Source organism: Anopheles coustani, assembly GCF_943734705.1.
Source record: "Anopheles coustani chromosome X unlocalized genomic scaffold, idAnoCousDA_361_x.2 X_unloc_18, whole genome shotgun sequence".
NCBI lineage: Eukaryota > Metazoa > Arthropoda > Insecta > Diptera > Culicidae > Anopheles > Anopheles coustani.
This window is the reverse complement of record NW_026525124.1, coordinates 348,069-355,000: the sequence shown is the minus strand read 5'-3', so window position 1 is coordinate 355,000 and position 6,932 is coordinate 348,069.

Here is a 6,932-nt window from a genome sequence, read left to right as displayed (position 1 = left end):
CTGCATGGAGATGAATCTTGATCTTCTTCATCTCCCATCTTTATACAGCATCCCTACTTAAAGGCATCTCGGACTTAGTCGATTTTTCATAAATTCTAAGAAAAACATATGTTAGGATGCTGCGAGATGAATGGGATGCTGCATGGAGATGAATCTTGATCTTCTTCATCTCCCATCTTAATCCAGCATCCCTACTTAAAGGCATCTCGGACTTAGTCGATTTTTCATAAATTCTAAGAAATTCATATGTTAGGATGCTGCGAGATGAATGGGATGCTGGATGGAGATGAATCTTGATCTTCTTCAGCTCCCATCTTAATACAGCATCCCTACTTAAAGGCATCTCGGACTTAGTCGATTTTTCATAAATTCTTAGAAAAACATATGTTAGGATGCTGCTAGATGAATGGGATGCTGCATGGAAATGAATCTAGATCTTCTGCATCTCCCATCTTAATACAGCATCCCTACTTAAAGGCATCTCGGGCTTAGTCGATTTTTCATAAATTCTAAGAAAAACATATGTTAGGATGCTGCGAGATGAATGAGATGCTGCATGGAGATGAATCTTGATCTTCTACATCTTCCATCTTAATACAGCATCCCTACTTAAAGCCATCTCGGACTTAGTCGATTTTTCATAAATTCTAAGAAAAACATATGTTAGGATGCTGGGAGATGAATGGGATGCTGCATGGAGATGAATCTTGATCTTCTTCATCTCCCATCTCAATACAGCATCCCTACTTAAAGGCATCTCGGACTTAGTCGATTTTTCATAAATTCTAAGATATTCGTATGTTAGGATGCTGCGAGATGAATGGGATGCTGCATGAAGATGAAGCATGATCTTCTTCATCTCCCATCTTAATACAGCATCCCTACTTAAAGGCATCTCGGACTTAGTCGATTTTTCATAAATTCTAGTAAAAACATATGTTAGGATGCTGCGAGATGAATGGGATGCTCCATGGAGATGAATCTGGATCTTCTTCATCTCCCATCTCAATACAGCATCCCTACTTAAAGGCATCTCGGACTTAGTCGATTTTTCATAAATTCTAAGAAATTCATATGTTAGGATGCTGCGAGATGAATGGGATGCTTCATGGTGATGAATCTTGATCTTCTTCATCTCCCATCTTAATACAGCATCCCTACTTAAAGGCATCTCGGACTTAGTCGATTTTTCATAAATTCTAAGAAAAACATATGTTAGGATGCTGCGAGAAGAATGGGATGCTGCATGGAGATGAATCTTGATCTCCTACATCTCCCATCTCAATACAGCATCCCTACTTAAAGGCATCTCGGACTTAGTCGATTTTTCATAAATTCTAAGAAAAACATATGTTAGGATGCTGCGAGATAAATGGGATGCTGCATTGAGATGAATCTTGATCTCCTACAACTCCCATCTCAATACAGCATCCCTACTTAAAGCCATCTCGGACTTAGTCGATTTTTCATGAATTCATAGAAATTCATATGTTAGGATGCTGCGAGATGAATGGGATGCTGCCTGGAGATGAATCTTGATCTTCTACATCTCCCATCTCAATACAGCATCCCTCTTTAAAGGCATCTCGGACTTAGTCGATTTTTCATAAATTCTAAGAAATTCATATGTTAGGATGCTGCGAGATGAATGGGATGCTGCATGGAGATGAATCTTGATCTCCTACATCTCCCATCTCAAAACAGCATCCCTACTTAAAGCCATCTCGGACTTAGTCGATTTTTCATAAATTCTAAGAAATTCATATGTGAGGATGCTGGGAGATGAATGGGATGCTGCATGGAGATGAATCTTGATCTCCTACATCTCCCATCTCAATACAGCATCCCTACTTAAAGGCATATCGGACTTAGTCGATTTTTCATAAATTCTAAGAAATTCATATGTGAGGATGCTGGGAGATGAATGGGATGCTGCATGGAGATGAATCTTGATCTCCTACATCTCCCATCTCAATACAGCATCCCTACTTAAAGGAATCTCGGACTTAGTCGATTTTTCATGAATTCATAGAAATTCATATGTAAGGATGCTGCGAGATGAATGGGATGCTGCATGGAGATGAATCTTGATCTCCTACATCTCCCATCTCAATACAGCATCCCTACTTAAAGGCATCTCGGACTTAGTCGATTTTTCATAAATTCATAGAAATTCATATGTTAGCATGCTGGGAGATGAATGGGATGCTGCATGGAGATGAATCTTGATCTCCTACATCTCCCATCTCAATACAGCATCAATACTTAAAGGCATCTCGGACTTAGTCGATTTTTCAAAAATTCATAGAAATTCATATGTTAGGATGCTGCGAGATGAATGGGATGCTGCATAGAGATGAATCTTGATCTCCTACATCTCCCATCTCAATACAGCATCCCTACTTAAAGGCATCTCGGACTTAGTCGATTTTTCATAAATTCTAAGAAATTCATATGTTAGGATTCTGGGAGATGAATGGGATGCTGCATGGAGATGAATCTTGATCTCCTACATCTCCCATCTCAATACAGCATCAATACTTTAAGGCATCTCGGACTTAGTCGATTTTTCATAAATTCTAAGAAAATCATATGTTAGGATGCTGCGAGATGAATGGGATGCTGCATGGAGATGAATCTTGATCTTCTTCAACTCCCATCTCAATACAGCATCCCTACTTAAAGGCATCTCGGACTTAGGCGATTTTTCATAAATTCTAAGAAAATCATATGTTAGGATGCTGGGAGATGCATGGAATGCTGCATGGAGACGAATCTTGATCTTCTTCATCTCCCATCTTAATACAGCATCCCTACTTAAAGGCATCTCGGACTTAGTTGATTTTTCATAAATTCTAAGAAACACATATGTTAGGATGCTGCGAGATGAATGAGATGCTGCATGGAGATGAATCTTGATCTTCTTCATCTCCCATCTCAAAACAGCATCCCTACTTAAAGGCATCTCGGACTTAGTTGATTTTTCATAAATTCTAAGAAACACATATGTTAGGATGCTGCGAGATGAATGGGATGCTGCATGGAGATGAATCTTGATCTTCTTCATCTCCCATCTTAATACAGCATCCCTACTTAAAGGCATCTCGGACTTAGTCGATTTTTCATAAATTCTAAGAAAAACATATGTTAGGATGCTGCGAGATAAATGGGATGCTGCATGGAGATGAATCTTGATCTTCTTCATCTCCCATCTCAATACAGCATCCCTACTTAAAGCCATCTCGGACTTAGTCGATTTTTCATAAATTCTAAGAAATTGATATGTTAGGATGCTGCGAGATGAATGGGATGCTGCATGGAGATGAATCTTGATCTCCCACATCTCCCATCTTAATACAGCATCCCTACTTAAAGGCATCTCGGACTTAGTCAATTTTTCATAAATTCTAAGAAAAACATATGTTAGGATGCTGCGAGATGAATGGGATGCTGCATGAAGATTAATCTTGATCTTCTTCATCTCCCATCTTAATACAGCATCCCTACTTAAAGGCATCTCGGACTTAGTCGATTTTTCATCAATTCTAAGAAAAACATATGTTAGGATGCTACGAGATGAATGGGATGCTGCATGGAGATGAATCTTGATCTCCTACATCTCCCATCTCAATACAGCATCCCTACTTAAAGGCATCTCGGACTTAGTCGATTTTTCATAAATTCTAAGAAAAACATATGTTAGGATGCTGCGAGATGAACGGAATGCTGCATGGAGATGAATCTTGATCTTCTTCATCTCCCGTCTTAATACAGCATCCCTTCTTAAAGGCATCTCGGAGTTAGTCGATTTTTCATAAATTCTAAGAAAAACATATGTTAGGATGCTGCGAGATGAATGAGATGCTGCATGGAGATATATCTTGATCTTCTTCATCTCCCATCTCAATACAGCATTCCTACTTAAAGGCATCTCGGACTTAGTCGATTTTTCATAAATTCTAAGAAAAACATATGTTAGGATGCTGCGAGATGAATAGGATGCTGCATGGAGATAAATCTTGATCTTCTTCACCTCCCATCTCAATACAGCATCCCTGCTTAAAGGCATCTCGGACTTAGTTGATTTTTCATATATTCTAAGAAAAACATATGTTAGGATGCTTGGAGATGAATGGGATGCTGCATGGAGATTCATCTTGATCTTCTTCATCTCCCATCCTAATACAGCATCCCAACTTGAAGGCATCTCGGACTTAGTCGATTTTTCATAAATTCTAAGAAAAACATATTTTAGGATGATGCGAGATGAATGAGATGCTGCATGGAGATGTATCTTGATCTTCTTCATCTCCCATCTTAATACAGCATCCCTACTTAAAGGCATCTCGGACTTAGTCGATTTTTCATAAATTCTAAGAAATTCATTTGTTTGAATGCTTGGAGATGAATGGGATGCTGCATGGAGATGAATCTTGATCTTGTTCATCACCCGTCTCAATACAGCATCCCTACTTAAAGGCATCTCGGACTTAGTCGATTTTTAATAAATTCTAAGAAATTCATATGTTAGGATGCTGCGAGAAAAATGAGATGCTGCATGGAGATGAATCTTGATCTTCTTCATCTCCCATCCTAATACAGCATCCCTTCTTGAAGGCATCTCGGACTTAGTCGATTTTTCAAAAATTCTAAGAAAAACATATGTTAGGATGCTACGAGATGAATGGGATGCTGCATGGAGATGAATTTTGATCTTCTTCATCTCCCATCTCAATACAGCATCCCTACTTAAAGCCATCTCGGACTTAGTCGATTTTTCATAAATTCATAGAAATTCATATGTTAGGATGCTGCGAGATGAATGGGATGCTGCATGGAGATGAATCTTGATCTACTCCATCTCCCATCTTAATACAGCATCCCTACTTAAATGCATCTCGGACTTAGTCGATTTTTCATAAATTCTAAGAAATTCATATGTTAGGATGCTGGGAGATGAATGAGATGCTGCATGGAGATGAATCTTGATCTCCTACATCTCTCATCTCAATACAGCATCCCTACTTAAAGCCATCTCGGACTTAGTCGATTTTTCATAAATTGTAAGAAATTCATATGTTAGGATGCTGGGAGGTGAATGGGATGCTGCATGGAGATGAATCTTGATCTTCTTCATCTCTCATCTTAATACAGCATCCCTACTTAAAGGCATCTCGGACTTAGTCGATTTTTCATAAATTCTAAGAAAAACATATGTTAGGGTGCTGCGAGATGAATGGGATGCTGCATGGAGATGAATCTTGATCTTCTTCATCTCCCATCTTAATACAGCATCCCTACTTAAAGGCATCTCGGACTTAGTCGATTTTTCATAAATTCTAAGAAAAACATATGTTAGGATGCTGCGAGATGAATGGGATGCTGCATGGAGATGAATCTTGATCTACTACATCTCCCATCTTAATACAGCATCCCTACTTAAAGGCATCTCGGACTTAGTCGATTTTTCATAAATTTATAGAAATTCATATGTTAGGATGCTGGGAGATGAATGGGATGCTGCATGGAGATGCATCTTAATCTCCTACATCTCCCATCTTAATACAGCATCCCTACTTAAAGGCATCTCGGACTTAGTCGATTTTTCATAAATTCTAAGAAAAACATATGTTAGGGTGCTGCGAGATGAATGGGATGCTGCATGGAGATGAATCTTGATCTTCTTCATCTTCCATCTTAATACAGCATCCCTTCTTAAAGGCATCTCGCACTTAGTCGATTTTTCATAAATTCTAAGAAAAACATATGTTAGGATGCTGGGAGATGAATGGGATGCTGTATGGAGATGAATCTTGATGTTCTGCATCTCCCATCTCAATACAGCATCAATACTTAAAGGCATCTCGGACTTAGTCGATTTTTCATAAATTCTAAGAAAAACATATGTTAGGATGCTGCGAGATGAATGGGATGCTGCATGGAGATGAATCTTGATCTTCTTCATCTCCCATCTTAATACAGCATCCCTACTTAAAGGCATCACGGACTTAGTCGATTTTTCATAAATTCTAAGAAAAACATATGTTAGGATGCTGCGAAATGAATGGAATGCTGCATGGAGATGAATCTTGATCTTATTCATCTCCCATCTTAATACAGCATCCCTACTTAAAGGCATCTCGAACTAAGTCGATTTTTCATAAATTCTAAGAAAAACATATGTTAGGATGCTGCGAGATGAATGGGATGCTGCATTGAGATGAATCTTGATCTCCTACATCTCCCATCTCAATACAGCATCCCTACTTAAAGCCATCTCGGACTCAGTCGATTTTTCATAAATTCTAAGAAAAACATATGTTAGGATGCTGCGAGATGAATGGGATGCTGCATGGAGATGAATCTGGATCTCCTACATCTCCCATCTTAATACAGCATCCCTACTTAAAGGCATCTCGGAGTTTTTCGATTTTTCATAAATTCTAAGAAAAACATATGTTAGGATGCTGCGAGATGAATGGGATGCTGCATGGAGATGAATCTTGATCTTCTCCATCTCCCATCTGAATACAGCATCCCTACTTAAAGGCATCTCGGACTTAGCCGATTTTTCATAAAATCTAAAAAAAACATATGTTAAGATGCTGCGAGATGAATGGGATGCTGCATGGAGATGAATCTTGATCTTCTTCATCTCCCATCTTAATACAGCATCCCCACTTAAAGGCATCTCGGACTTAGCCGATTTTTCATAAAATCTAAGAAAAACCTATGTTAAGATGCTGCGAGATGAATGGGATGCTGCATGGAGATGAATCTTGATCTTCTTCATCTCCCATCTTAATACAGCATCCCTACTTAAAGGCATCTCGGACTTAGTCGATTTTTCATAAATTCTAAGAAAAACTTATGTTAGGATGCTGCGAGATAAATGGGATGCTGCATGGAGATGAATCTTGATCTTCTTCATC